The following is a 12,942-nucleotide window of genomic DNA, read 5'->3' as shown; positions in this document are numbered from 1 at the left end:
AAAAAAGGTGAGTTCTCATTGGAATCTTAGGTGCGTTTGATAAGTTTCTTTTAAAAATTATTTTAAGGAGCTATTACTGTTCTGGAAGATAATTTTTGGAAGATAATTTTTTAATAGAAGAACGCATTTGATAATCGCATAAAATTTCTATTCTAAAATAAATAAATAAATAAATAAATAGAAAGCAGCGTTTGATAAACTTGTATAATTTTTAATTTTTAATTTTTAATTTTTTTCTTTTTTTTTCCTTTTGGCCAATCACCGGCCCCTCGACCATGGCCGAGGAGGCCGACGGGTGGGGCCAACGGCCTCGCTAGGGTCGGCGTGGCTAAGCCTCGGCCGGCGAAATCGGCCTCACCTTGGGCCGGGCGTCGTCGGCGTCGTCGGCCCTCAACGGCCGGGCAATAATCAAGGCCGGTGATCGGCTAAAGAAAAAAAAAAAATGAATGAAAAAAAAGAGAGAAAATTTGTTCTCAGAAATGTTAGGAACTTCTTGTTTCTTGTTTGTTCCTATTGTTCCTCGGAACATAAACAAATCGAGAACAAAAACGTAAACAAAGCATTTATGTTCTTTTTTATTATCGGAACAAAAAAAAATAGAAATTGTGTTCATTACAAGAAAAAAAAAACACAACAAACGCACCCTTAGACAATAAAGAAGATGGGAGATTTCTCTAAAATAAGGATAATCTCAAGAACAACATATTGAAATATCACATGAAATAAAGTCAATCATTTAAGTATGATTTTTAATATATCATTCATTCTATGTGGATTTTTTATAATTAATATTTCATTTCAATGTGAATTTATGTAAAAAATTTGAATTTTATTATTTTATTATTATTATTTTTCTTGTGTCGGTAAGGGTCATCACAACTCTCATCAATGGCAAGGGTTGCCTCACCTTCTGTTGGCATGGCCATAAAGGCCCTGAAAAGGTGGTCTTGCCCATAATTGTCGACGGGCTTCACATCCTCACTAAGACCCTAGGCCTTCACGACCTTGTTAGATCTGAGTGAGTGCGACTACTCAAATTTGACAAGAGCTTTTGCACTTCGGTTAGACACCCAGGTGGCCCTCGCCCAATTTGGGCAAGACCTTTGCAACTAGTGAGGATTGCACAATGATCCTCACTAGCATTGGAAAAGAAAAAGCAAAAACTAAGGAACAGAAAATTCAAAAACAAATTAAAAAATTATTCAAATTTGTACCAATAAATCACGTAGGACAACTGGTATTTAATCGGATTTTTAGAAAGGCAAATCGCCAAAGACACTTAAATAATTGATTTTTTTGAAATTTGTGGTATTTCGATGAGAAAAAAAGTTATGACCCTTAAATAAGCACCATACGAAATCTACGACACTCTTATTGTTCTTATCCCAAATAATCTCTTTTAATTTTAGGCACTAAAAATGCGATTATTGATGCATACATGCATGCATAAGTTTAACATTTGAAAATTAGAAGGAACCACCTTAAATAAGTGCACTATAAATTTTAAAATATATTACAACAGTTCGATCAAATAATAAATTTTCAAATAGTACAATCAAATCCTAAAACTTTTCAATTTAGCGAAATGAATTCCATTGTTAATCCATTTGATTTGGCTAATCTAAAGATACATAATGCCAATGTGGCGTTCACAAGCAACACATTAGTAAAAAAAAAAAAAAAAAACACTTGAAAATGCAAAAGAAAACAGAAAAAAAAGGATAACAATTAAAAAAATAAAAAGCTAAAAGCTAAAACCACCGCTAGAAGACTCGGCAACCCCGCCTTCACCACTCCGCAGTCGCATCACCACTACCACTGGCTGACCTCACCACCACCATTAATCACCATAGCTTTAAAACTTCCAGTACATTCTATACAAATTATACTTTCGTAATCACTTTTAGATCTTCTATACAATTATACTCGTTCTTTGAGACCAGCCCTTGTGAAGGTTGATGAGGTTATAGCTTGCCCTCGCTAGATTGGGCAAAGTTGAGCCTCGCGTGAAGCTATGACTTGCTGAATTTGGCAAGGCGGCAAGATCCTCCCTTACTAGATCTTAGTGAGGTGACCATCGTGTGGTTGTAGCCTATGGTTGGTCGTGTAGTCATTCCAAGGCTCGACAACCATCTGAGAAGAAAAGAAAAGTATTTAAAAAAATTAAAATATTCCATGTTCTTTAAGCTACACCATGTAGGATGCTTGACATTCATGTTAGTGATTTTTGACCAAAATTGATCATATGAGCTCAATTGGCCAAAACATGAAAACGCTTAGGACCTTGTATAATAAAAAGGTTTATAACTAAGGGTGTGTTTGTTTCAAAGTATTTTACTAGAAAGTGTTTTCCGGATTTTCATTTGTTTGGTTCTCTAAAAGATTTGGTCAACGGAAATACTTTCTAGTCAACACAAATATTATGTATTATTTTAGGAAAACGAATTCCTTTGCCTTAGAAGGTGAAAACACTTTCCCTTTTCATCTTTTTCTCTCTTACCTTTCACTCCTCTCTAGATTTTCTGAGGTACGGACTCCGCCGATCAGCTCGCTGAAGTGAAGTGAGCGTGGAGATGTCGGTGGCAACACGGTTGCACTCCGTGAGACAAGAGCTGAAGCTCTTTGATGACACGAGGCTCGGTGTCAAGGGCCTCGCCGACTCCAGCGTCTTGTGGATCCTGTCATTCTTCGTCCATGCCCGGGAGGCCACGGCGTCTGTCGACCTCCACGATCCCCACCGTTGACCTTAGGGTGGCGGCAATCTCACGGTGGAGGTCGTGGAGGAAGTCTAGAGTGCGTGCGAGGCTGGGAGTTGTTCCGGGCGGTGAACCACGGGATTTTGGAGGGCGTGAGGAGATGATTAGAGAGGTGTCACGCCCTGAACCCAGTGCGCGCACATCCCTCGGTGGTTGATGAAATTGCGACGTCTTAGGACACGTCGCCGACCCATTCATTTTATTGCACATGCGGAAGCGAAATAAAAATCCCGACAGCAAACAACATGGGATTGAAAAGCAAGATAACAATTTCACAAACAAACACACTTTCATAAACATGTTAGGTTTATATACAAAGCTAGTCTATCTACAAAAGATCGACTCGAAAAGAAGTTGTCCTACGACTTACTAATCGGAACACATTTGCCAATCGTTAGAACTCCAACTGCGAGGCTTTGGGGGCGGGTCCTCCACAACCCCATTAAGAGGGTTAGCTGCACCCTTGCTTGGAGCTACGTCCAACCACAACGATGGGGACTTCAAAACCCCGAATGAGACCTTCCTATACCCATTGAGCCCATGGCGATACCACGCCTTGAATTGATGAGGTATCCTTTGAGGTAGCCTCATCGACTGAAACAGTGGTCACCACGAGTTCAAGACCCGGTGACTCCCGGGGACCGGGACATCTATGCTCCACTCGGTTACTCCTAAGGCCGACCAAAACGTTTTGGAGGGACCGCCATCTAAGAACCTGAAAAGGTTAAGTCTACGACGGGTGAGATAATGTCTTAGCAAGTTCACTAAACCCTATTAGGAAGGAAATATGCCTAGGCAGTCTATACACACGTATGTGCAGTAATAACTCGATCATTTGAAACGTCTCAATTCACATCTCAATCAATTAATCAATTAATTAACCAATCAATCGATTACATGGGTCCTGGTTATAAGGCCAAATCGTTATGACGTGTCTATATCATGCCATACAATTTTGTCTCATAATCCGGCGCGTCAATTTTAATCAATCACACGTTCCAATTGATTCTTTGTTCGCACGGACACGATCTATCGACGCACATTGGTCTTCTAGCGTAGCCGAGGCTTCGTTTACCCCTTGAGCACGGCAACATCCACCGACACACATCGGAACGGCATTTTGAAGGAGCATCGGTCCAGAATCTACTGCAACCGACATCCGTTATCCATGGGCATCCCATATAGGGCAACCTCCTACCAACGCACATCGGGGATGGGTTCATTTAACCATCACACAATTAATCAATCCGGCTAAGGACATTGTGCTTTGTACTCAAATGCCTTAATTAAAATAATGAACTTGGTCTATTTTTTCATATTAAAAATACCTAGTAAAATAATCATGTGTAGGTACATGGTTATTTGGGCAAAAATGCAATATCTTCTTTTAAAAATTTCACTATTTAATATAGTACCTAAAAACATTTTTAGCGTTAAAAACGGATACTGATATTTTCTAATTAAATACCAAATTTTCACCATTTTGAAATAAATACTCAAAATTCACAATTACCACTCAAATGGACAATTTAAAAATCAATTGCGTAAATTAAGCGCACCACTCAATCGGCACGAAATTCTAGTCATTGGCTATCCGGTAAAATTTTAGAAAAGATTAAATAATTAAATAAATAGAAAAATTAATTAATAAATACAAATTAAATAGATAAATACCAACTTAGGCCTAATAATGCTAATCTAACACGCCAAACGGGCCTAGAAAAATAATGCACCATGCTTAATAAATAATATAATCTAATTAATCATCTAATTATCCTAATTAAGCAATTAAATCACTAATCTATCTAAACCAACCATCTAAGCCATACTTAGCCTAAACTAATCAACCCTTAAGTATAATTAACTTCCTAAGCATAGTTTAGCAAGTAAACTCATCGGTTTTGTGGGCGATGAGTTCATGGCGCAGTGACGCCAAGGTGAGGCGAGAACCAAGTCTGCAGCGACATCAATGGAGGTCGGAAGGGCTCGGAAAATGGCCCAATTGCTCCTTTGCTAGAGTTGGGCCTTCGGTTTTGTCCAAGGGCTGGACCGAAGGGCTTCACTGCTGAAATGGGTTGGAATGGCGAGGAGGTGGACAAGGCTTAGATGGGTGGCGAAAGGGCTTGACGGAGACGGTAGGCGGCTGGATTAGCTCCGACGATCGACAAGGGGCGCGGGTGACAAGCGCGGGTAGCGGGGAATGCACGGATAGGCGCACGAGTGGGATGGTAGGTGCGGGAGCTCGGGCGGTGCTGGACGGTGCTCGGATAGCCAAGAGGGCGATCGACGGTGTGAGGGCTAGCTAGCTAGTTCTTTGGTTTTCTTGAGCTCAAAACACAACACTAATGGAGAAAGCAAGGCCAAAGAAGAAAAAGAAGGTTAGCTTGAAGGGGGCTACCAAATGGCCACAAAATTTTCACAAATATCCCATTAACTTATTGCTTTACTTGATCAACCCTATCCATATCAGCAATTTCTACACCAAAGCTTCTCATAGAAGCCATCCAAAGGGTTCAAGTGTTGCCCCTCCTTTACGAATTTGGACATTTGCCTCTTCAATTTCACTTCAATTTCTCTTCAATTAGACTCAAATTGGTGCCCATAAATTCAGCCAAGGTGTCCACATTACATTTCACATTTTTCCTTACCAATTAATCAAACTTGAATGCTAAAAGTGCAATAAAAAACGGCCCTCTAATTTTCCGGTCCAAAATGACCCAATTTCGATTTTCGCCGAAATTCCCGATTAGTCGAAAAATCTTAGGAGGATGAATTGACGTTCCTAAAATAAATCGTGATATGACATAACTTTCAATTTCAAATCGTTAAATTCGGGTTAATTTCAACCATGTGCGATTTTAGCATAATCTAATATACCGGGTAGTTTTAGGAATTTTGGTGCATTTGACGATATTGATTATTTTCGAGCCACATTGTATACATTCGACACATTGGCGACTCTCGGTTGTCAAGAAAATCTCGAGGTTTAAAATACGGACACGAGGTTATACGGAAATGACAGAAAAATCGATTTAGTCCGGTTCGAAAATTTTGAAATCAGAGTGGAATCACCCACACACTAATTACATACCTCTATCGAATCGACCTATCTCTAGAGTCCGATCGATTTTGACAATGCCATATCGACTCTTCAGATTAGCATGGTTGAGTAGTCGATTTACGGTCGAATTATCCATGAGTGATCAACTCAGGGGAAAGAATTATAGCCGCATCGTTGAAAAGCTCAACTCATTCAATCGAAAATAGAATCAGAAAATCAGGATGTCATAAGGAGTGCGGAGGTTCCACGAGTGAGGGAAGGAGGGAGGTACTCGTGCGAGAAGGGGAGGAAGGTGCTCTACTTCTCGAATTTCAATCTATTCAAGGTGGCGGGATTGGAGGGACACGTTGGTCTAGAGATGGCTCCAAGCCCGCCGGAGCCGCATGAATTGCTGGAATCGTGCAGGTATGTCCGTCGAAAACGGTTTACTTGACTCAATCTCAGGCTTTTAGATTGCTCTCGAATAACTCACCAGCCGAATCGAGTAATCAAAGATTGTATGGATACATGTATAGATGCTGCAAATAGCTACATGATATAGTACTTAGTCTTGCAATTTGAAGATTTTGAGGTCGATTTCGAGCTTTGTGAAGTCGACCATGCTCGAACTCGAGAAATCAAGCTCGAGGCCAGGATATCAACATGCCCAATCGTTAGGTCAAATGTCATTCAATCATTTTTCTGGTCAACACAAATATTATGTATTATTTTAGAAAATCCGTTTATAAAGTAACATGGACTCAATAAATTAATTTGGAAGTAAGAGGCATATTATTGTCAATTATTAGGTCAAATGTCATTCAATCATTTTTCAAATGCGATTAAAACACAGAAAATACTTTCAATCACGTATCACCAAATAAGCGACCAATTTATTGGAAAATGGTTTCCGGAAAACATTTTCCAAAAACGTTACTTTTCGTGAGACAAACACATCCTAAATTGGTAAAAGTATAATAGGTTTAAGAACTTTTGGTAATTTTCCTAAGGTATTTGTGGAGTAAAAACACCATTCTTAAGAAGTCTTCCTTGGGTAAGTTCATTAATCCTCGACACAATAACATCGGCGCCAACAACCTTAGGGTAATAATATGTTGAAATTATGTTCATGAAACTTAACATCTTCTGCTTGTTTTGGATACATGACATCACGTCTTGTCATTTCCTTATTAACCAGTAGGAATATAACTAGTTACCCCGAATGATATTCTCAGACCTCACGCACTACGTTTTTGGTATCACTTTTAAGGGATGGAGCTTCCTTACTGTTATTCCACACCCCGCTCTCTCATGTCGAGGGTCTCTGAGTCAAACCATCACCGAGTTCCCAATCGAAATGATACAGCAACTTCGCAAGACCGAGATGAAGCACCCTATCTGCCAACGAAAGTCCGACACATTCTTCTGCCTGATCCGAATGGAATTAGCTCAAAGTTTTGACCTTTGTAGTCAATTTTAGATCTAGAAACCTCTCTGGTTTGAATGCTAATGGGTCCTCCCAAGCATCTGGGTCTCTTCAATGCCCCATGCATTCACGAAAACCTGGGTATCTTTGGGTATATCAAAGCCCTTAGAATTGGTTTCTTTATAGCATTTCGTGGGACAACACAAAGGTAATGGTGGATGCAATCTTAGGGTTTCCTTCACCACAGCTTGCAAAAACGGCATTTTTCCGTGTCACTTTCTTCGAGTTTGCTGTTCAACCCCACAATCTGGTTAATCTCATCTTTGGCCTTTTTCGTGACACGGGTTGGCGGAGTAGCTCCGCCATCGCCCACTCGATGGTGCTGCTTGTGGTATCTGATCCAGCGAAAAACATTTCCTGCACCATCAATTAGACCCATTTAGTACAAGATCATGTCTTGCTAGGGTAACCACCAGCGTTGATTCTTTTGCTATAATTAAGATATTCAGTTTCGCTCGAAAATCACTCCCTCCAAATCGTGGGCTTAACAGTAAAAATTATCATGCTTCACCTGATACAATCCTTATCAAACATAGCAGCTCCTATGCTTCGAATCGACAGACAATTGCGCATAAAAAGAAAAGGAACAAGAATTTGATGATTGGATCCTAAAATTGACGAAATGAATCCACTAATGACAACAGGAATATTTATAAAAGGGCAAGAGCAGGTGTTTGATTGGAAAAAATAAAGTAAACAACTGGAATGGCAAAGAATTAAGTTGCTGAGAAATAACTGAAAATGAATGGCAAGAAAGTGAAGTGTGTTCTTTTTATGTTTTGTGCGTCTTTTTCCCTTAAAAGATGTGCTCTTTTGTAGTCTCGCCTACAACGGTGCTTCACTGCAACCGCCGGTCAACAACCTTAAAAATTGTTCCGTCCTAGAAGTTTGACTACAATAATTGTTCGCGCTAGTTTTATCCTCGCAGTCGGTTTGATTCGACCAAATTTTGTGAGCCAATGTCAGTACTTCTCGACTCGACCGACATTAACTTGCTTTCATTTATAAGTCCATGGACAAAAACTGTTCATGCCTTGTCAACTAATTTTATTGGCTTCTTATAACCAATGCTGGTGTTTGATTATCGATTATATTTATAGTCAATATTAAATCACACATCTAATCAACATACTATTCACTCATTCATTGAGGATCCCAACATGTTCTATTAATCACCAAATTGACATCGACTTAATTTAATAAATAATTCAATGTGTCTTTCTAGCACTAGATTTTTCTTTTTATAAAAAATAACCATAAATCAATCTTGTGTTTTCGTAGAACATTCTTAGCTAGTTATTACAAAAAATGAGACAGATTGGCTAAATCAGGAAAGAATGAAACATCTTTATAATAGTAGTAGCTTTTTGTTATGCAACGTTCTCTACAAACTTAAAGTGTAAAATGTTTTCATAGATAGTTGATTGGAAAAGGCTAGTTATTATAAAATCTAGTGCTAGAATGTTCTACGAAAACATGCATTTGTAAGAAAATGACGCGTAATATGACCTGCTTGTTAATTGTCAATTAAGTTTACCACCCTTTACAAACTGAACTGGACCTAATATCCTTAAGATGTTAATCATTTCTTTTTGCCAAGAGTGGAAGAGAGGATACCAGAATTATTATATGACGTTCTGGGAAGAGATTTTGCGAGGGCCTTCTTTTCCATCGCCCTCATAATCAATACCGCATCCAAGAAGTCATTTGTCGTTCTCATCTCTCCCCTTAGCTTTCGCTCCTCCAACCTCTCTTTTACAAAACCTTCAGCAATGTTCATGGCTCGACCCATGTCCTTCGCCATGCTTGCCTTGATCCCCTGCAGGTCCAGCCATTTCAACCCACGGCAGGAAGTCGGCTACGTTGGGCTTGCAGCCATTCCATGAACCGGTTCATGGCATGTCGAAGAACTCCGGGCCCGTCCTTTGATTTTGGGTCCCACAGATCCCGCGAGCACCATATTACCCACCACATTAAATCCCATGAGAAGGAGGAAGTGGGATAAGTCGATTCCTTACTCTTCATAGAAATTAGAAATTTTAAACGATTAATTATAATTAGAGAATGTATAGCAGAACGTAATGAATGAGACATGAAAAATAAAATAAAATTATTGCACCAAGTTTTGCAACTAGTTTAAGGAGGGATGGAGGAATCAACCTCCAAGCTGCAATGTTCAAGAAAAGTTGGATTTTCAAGCTCAAGTCGAACTTAATAAAGTTCTTGATAAAGCTTGTTTTCAGATTTTTCACTAATAAAACTAAATTAGCATCTGAACTCTTAAAAACTCCAACTTGGGTTCTACAAATAAATTAAAGTGGAAAGTTTACTTCTGCGTTCTCTTGCATAATAATGGGGATATACTTTTTATCAATGCATCAGAAGATATATATAAAACCCAACTGCTTGATCATGCTCGAGTTTGACCCAATTCAATGGTAAAGCAACTCGAGCTTGGCATAATTCAACAGTAGAGCCACTCTAGTTCGACTCAAACTCGAGAAGAATGAAAGCAAGTTTGACTAAATAGCACTTTAAACACCAGTAGCTCTTGGACAACTTGAATTATTTATTATTGAATTTTTTCAATTACAGTAACAAAACAAAGGGATACAAGTAACAGCAGTCCTTAAACTATTACAAAAAGTTTTAATTAGGTTCCTAAATTTGTTGTGCAATTAGATCCTCGAGCTGTATAACTTCTTCTTTGATTTAGTCCTTCCATTAAAAGTAAATATAAATATTGACATGACGGTTACGTCCTTATTGAAAGCCAACATGGTGTCTTTAGTGACTTCTTAAAAAACCTAAAAAATAGAATGACATAGAAAAATTGAATAACTAGGGGTGGAAGTGAGTTGTCCTTGAGGTCATGCAATAATTGAGGCAATGCTTGGGTTGGTGAATGTTTACTTGGATTTATATTTCTTTATTTTTATAATCTTTCTTACCCATCTTAGCACTAAGTAAAAAGAATTCATGTCTCCTAATTAGTTAGTCTAGTCAGTGCTAACATATGGTGGGGATGCAATATTCATCGTAACCAATGCATTCGCATATTTAAGAGGAGGGCCAACTCAAATAAAAAGATGTATAATTTAAAGAACTCAATAGTAGAAAAAGAAAAATAAGAAGATTCTGGAACTTAATTGTACATTTTGCAAAAAAAAGAAAGGACTGCCAGTTCCTTTATCCGTAAAAAGCAGGCCCAATGTTTTCTTAGGTAGATCTAGTTGCAGGTTACATTCTTTACTGAAATATGATTCTTTTGACAGCGTGGATCGTTAACTCCTAATGGTGTAGAAGTCCCAACATATCTTAACCGTTGATTTTACGTATATTAATAATTGAGAAGAACTTGTGACACTAGTGGGAATATTGTGTAGGGTAAGGCCTTTCTCTCTCTCTGTTGCTTTTTTTCCTTTGAAGAAGAAAAACTATTATTTCAGTCATTCAAGGTTACATGCAACGCAAACGTCCAAAGTAACACGAAGCACGTAAGAAATAACCTGTCGTTACTTGTTTAACCGCCATTTCTTCCTCTAAATACGCGACCATATTGTCGACGCACTTCTGCCCTGAGATGGGCTGTCTCGTTGACGCGCTTGGTCACGAGGGCTCAACAAAGAGCAGAGACGCCTGAGAACGCGCCAGTAGCCACCGTAACGACCCAGCGAAGGCAGACAGGTCATAATTGAGAGCTGTCATTGCATGGGGACACTTGCGGTCTGCGAACGCGAAGTCATGGCCCTTGAAGAACTCTGCGGCGGCCTGAGCTGATTGGATCACCATGGTGTTCACGGGCCGAGCTTCAACCACGTCACAGGCCCGTGCTTGGCTCGGAAGTGGTGGAGGTTCTGGTGCGGTGTGGTCCCGGGTCGAGGATATTGCCGATCACGGGCCATGCGGGGGCTGAGGGAAGCTTGGTGCGCTTCCGGTTGAGAAGGAAAATTAGAAGTGCCGGGAGGAGGAGGCCGAGCCAAAAGAGCCAGAAGGGCAGTACTCCATTGGCTAAGCTTTGAGCTATTGCTCACCTTGCATATGTGATTATTGCGTCGAAAACATGATATTAATATACACTCTTATCCTGTTCACAAGAAAGCAGCCAAAACAATAAAGAAAAAGCAGGAGATGCTATTATTTGCCGTCCACAATATAAAAAGGGAGAAAACATTAAATATATCTTTTGGCTATGAATAGGAGTAAACATGCTGGTCGCGTAGAGTCTGGTGATCCATCCATTTCATCGTATTAGGTTAAATTTGATTCTTATTTCATTGGAATAATTTCGTTTTTTTAGTCAAACAACTTACATGAATTATGCAATCAAATCCAAGTAACTCTTAATTTGTGCATTTAAGTCCTACAACTTTACTTCAATACCACAAAATTATGATGTCTTGTTCTTTCTTGGGTTTCACGGATTAGTTTATCAACTAATTTGTCCTATCAAAGTCGGATAGTTATGTATTTACCCTAGGAGATTGCTAAGAAGGAGCACAAGTCTAAGCCTATTAACATATCTAATTGGACATATCTTCACTCAAAAGCTCAAAGCAATGAGTTATTGGCCAACTAGATATATTAATTACTTACACCGCATCAATTCTCCATTGTGGGACTTCCTAACACAACTTACATATGAATCTCAACAATCTCTCCCCATCATGTATGAGCTCAATGTTAAGTTTGTTCCCCTTAATTCATGTATCTTTCTATATTAACTTATCTCAACTTGAATCTCAACATTCACCTTCATCCATGTTCTTTCATCGGACCGTACCATGAAAACTGCCATTGGATTGCGTTGCAACACCACAATACACATTGCCTGGAAACTGTGTTAGTCACTAATCTCCCCATCACGTGTGAGCTCAATGTTAGGTTTGTTCCTCCTTAATTCAAGTATCTTTCTACGTTAACTTATCTCAACTTAAGATCTCAGCATTCACCAACATCCGTGTTCTTTTCATTGGACAAACCATGAAAACTACCATTGGATTGCGTTGCAACACCTCAAACACACTGCCCTGGAAACTGTGTTAGTCACTAGATTCCTACTTACATATGTATCTCAACAATCTCTCCATCACGTGTGAGCTCAATGTTAGGTCCGTTTCCCTTAATTCAGGTATCTTTCACCATTAACTTATCTCAACTTGAATCTCAATATACACCTTCATCCATGTTCTTTTCATCGGACCGAACCATGAAAACTACCATTGGATTGCGTTGCAACACCACAATACACACTTTGCTCGAGCGTATTTAGTCACTAGATTCCTTTCTTTGAGATAACTCACATGTATATCTCAACAATCTCCCCATTACATATGAGCTCATTGTTAGGTTTGTTCCCCTTAACTTAGGTATCTTTTTATATTTAACTAATCTTAACTTGAATCTCCAACACTCACCTTTATCCATGTTTTTCCTTCGAATCGAACCATGAAGAGTACCATTGGGATTGTGTTATACCACAAACACACTGCCTAGAAATTGTGTTGGTCACTAGATTCCTTTCTTGAGATATCTAGAACAAATTGGGGAGCCACCAATCTACTATTAGCTCTAACACCAATGTTCGGTAGTCTTGCGCTTCTCTCACCTCAAAGTTTTACTCAAAGGGTGAGACTTTCTCTCATATTTATAAAACTAAC

General features: G+C 39.2%; 1 pseudogene; it reads right to left on the bottom strand.

The window, feature by feature from the left end:
• Positions 1–7,041: 7,041 nt before the first annotated feature.
• Positions 7,042–12,709, bottom strand: LOC120292661 (annotated as a pseudogene).
• Between the last annotated feature and the right edge of the window lie 233 nt (positions 12,710–12,942).

The sequence above is a fragment of the Eucalyptus grandis genome, chromosome 4 (genome assembly GCF_016545825.1).
Source record: "Eucalyptus grandis isolate ANBG69807.140 chromosome 4, ASM1654582v1, whole genome shotgun sequence".
Taxonomy (NCBI): Eukaryota; Viridiplantae; Streptophyta; class Magnoliopsida; order Myrtales; family Myrtaceae; genus Eucalyptus; species Eucalyptus grandis.
Note: the sequence above shows the minus strand (reverse complement) of the source record. Positions and strands in the feature narration are given on the sequence as shown.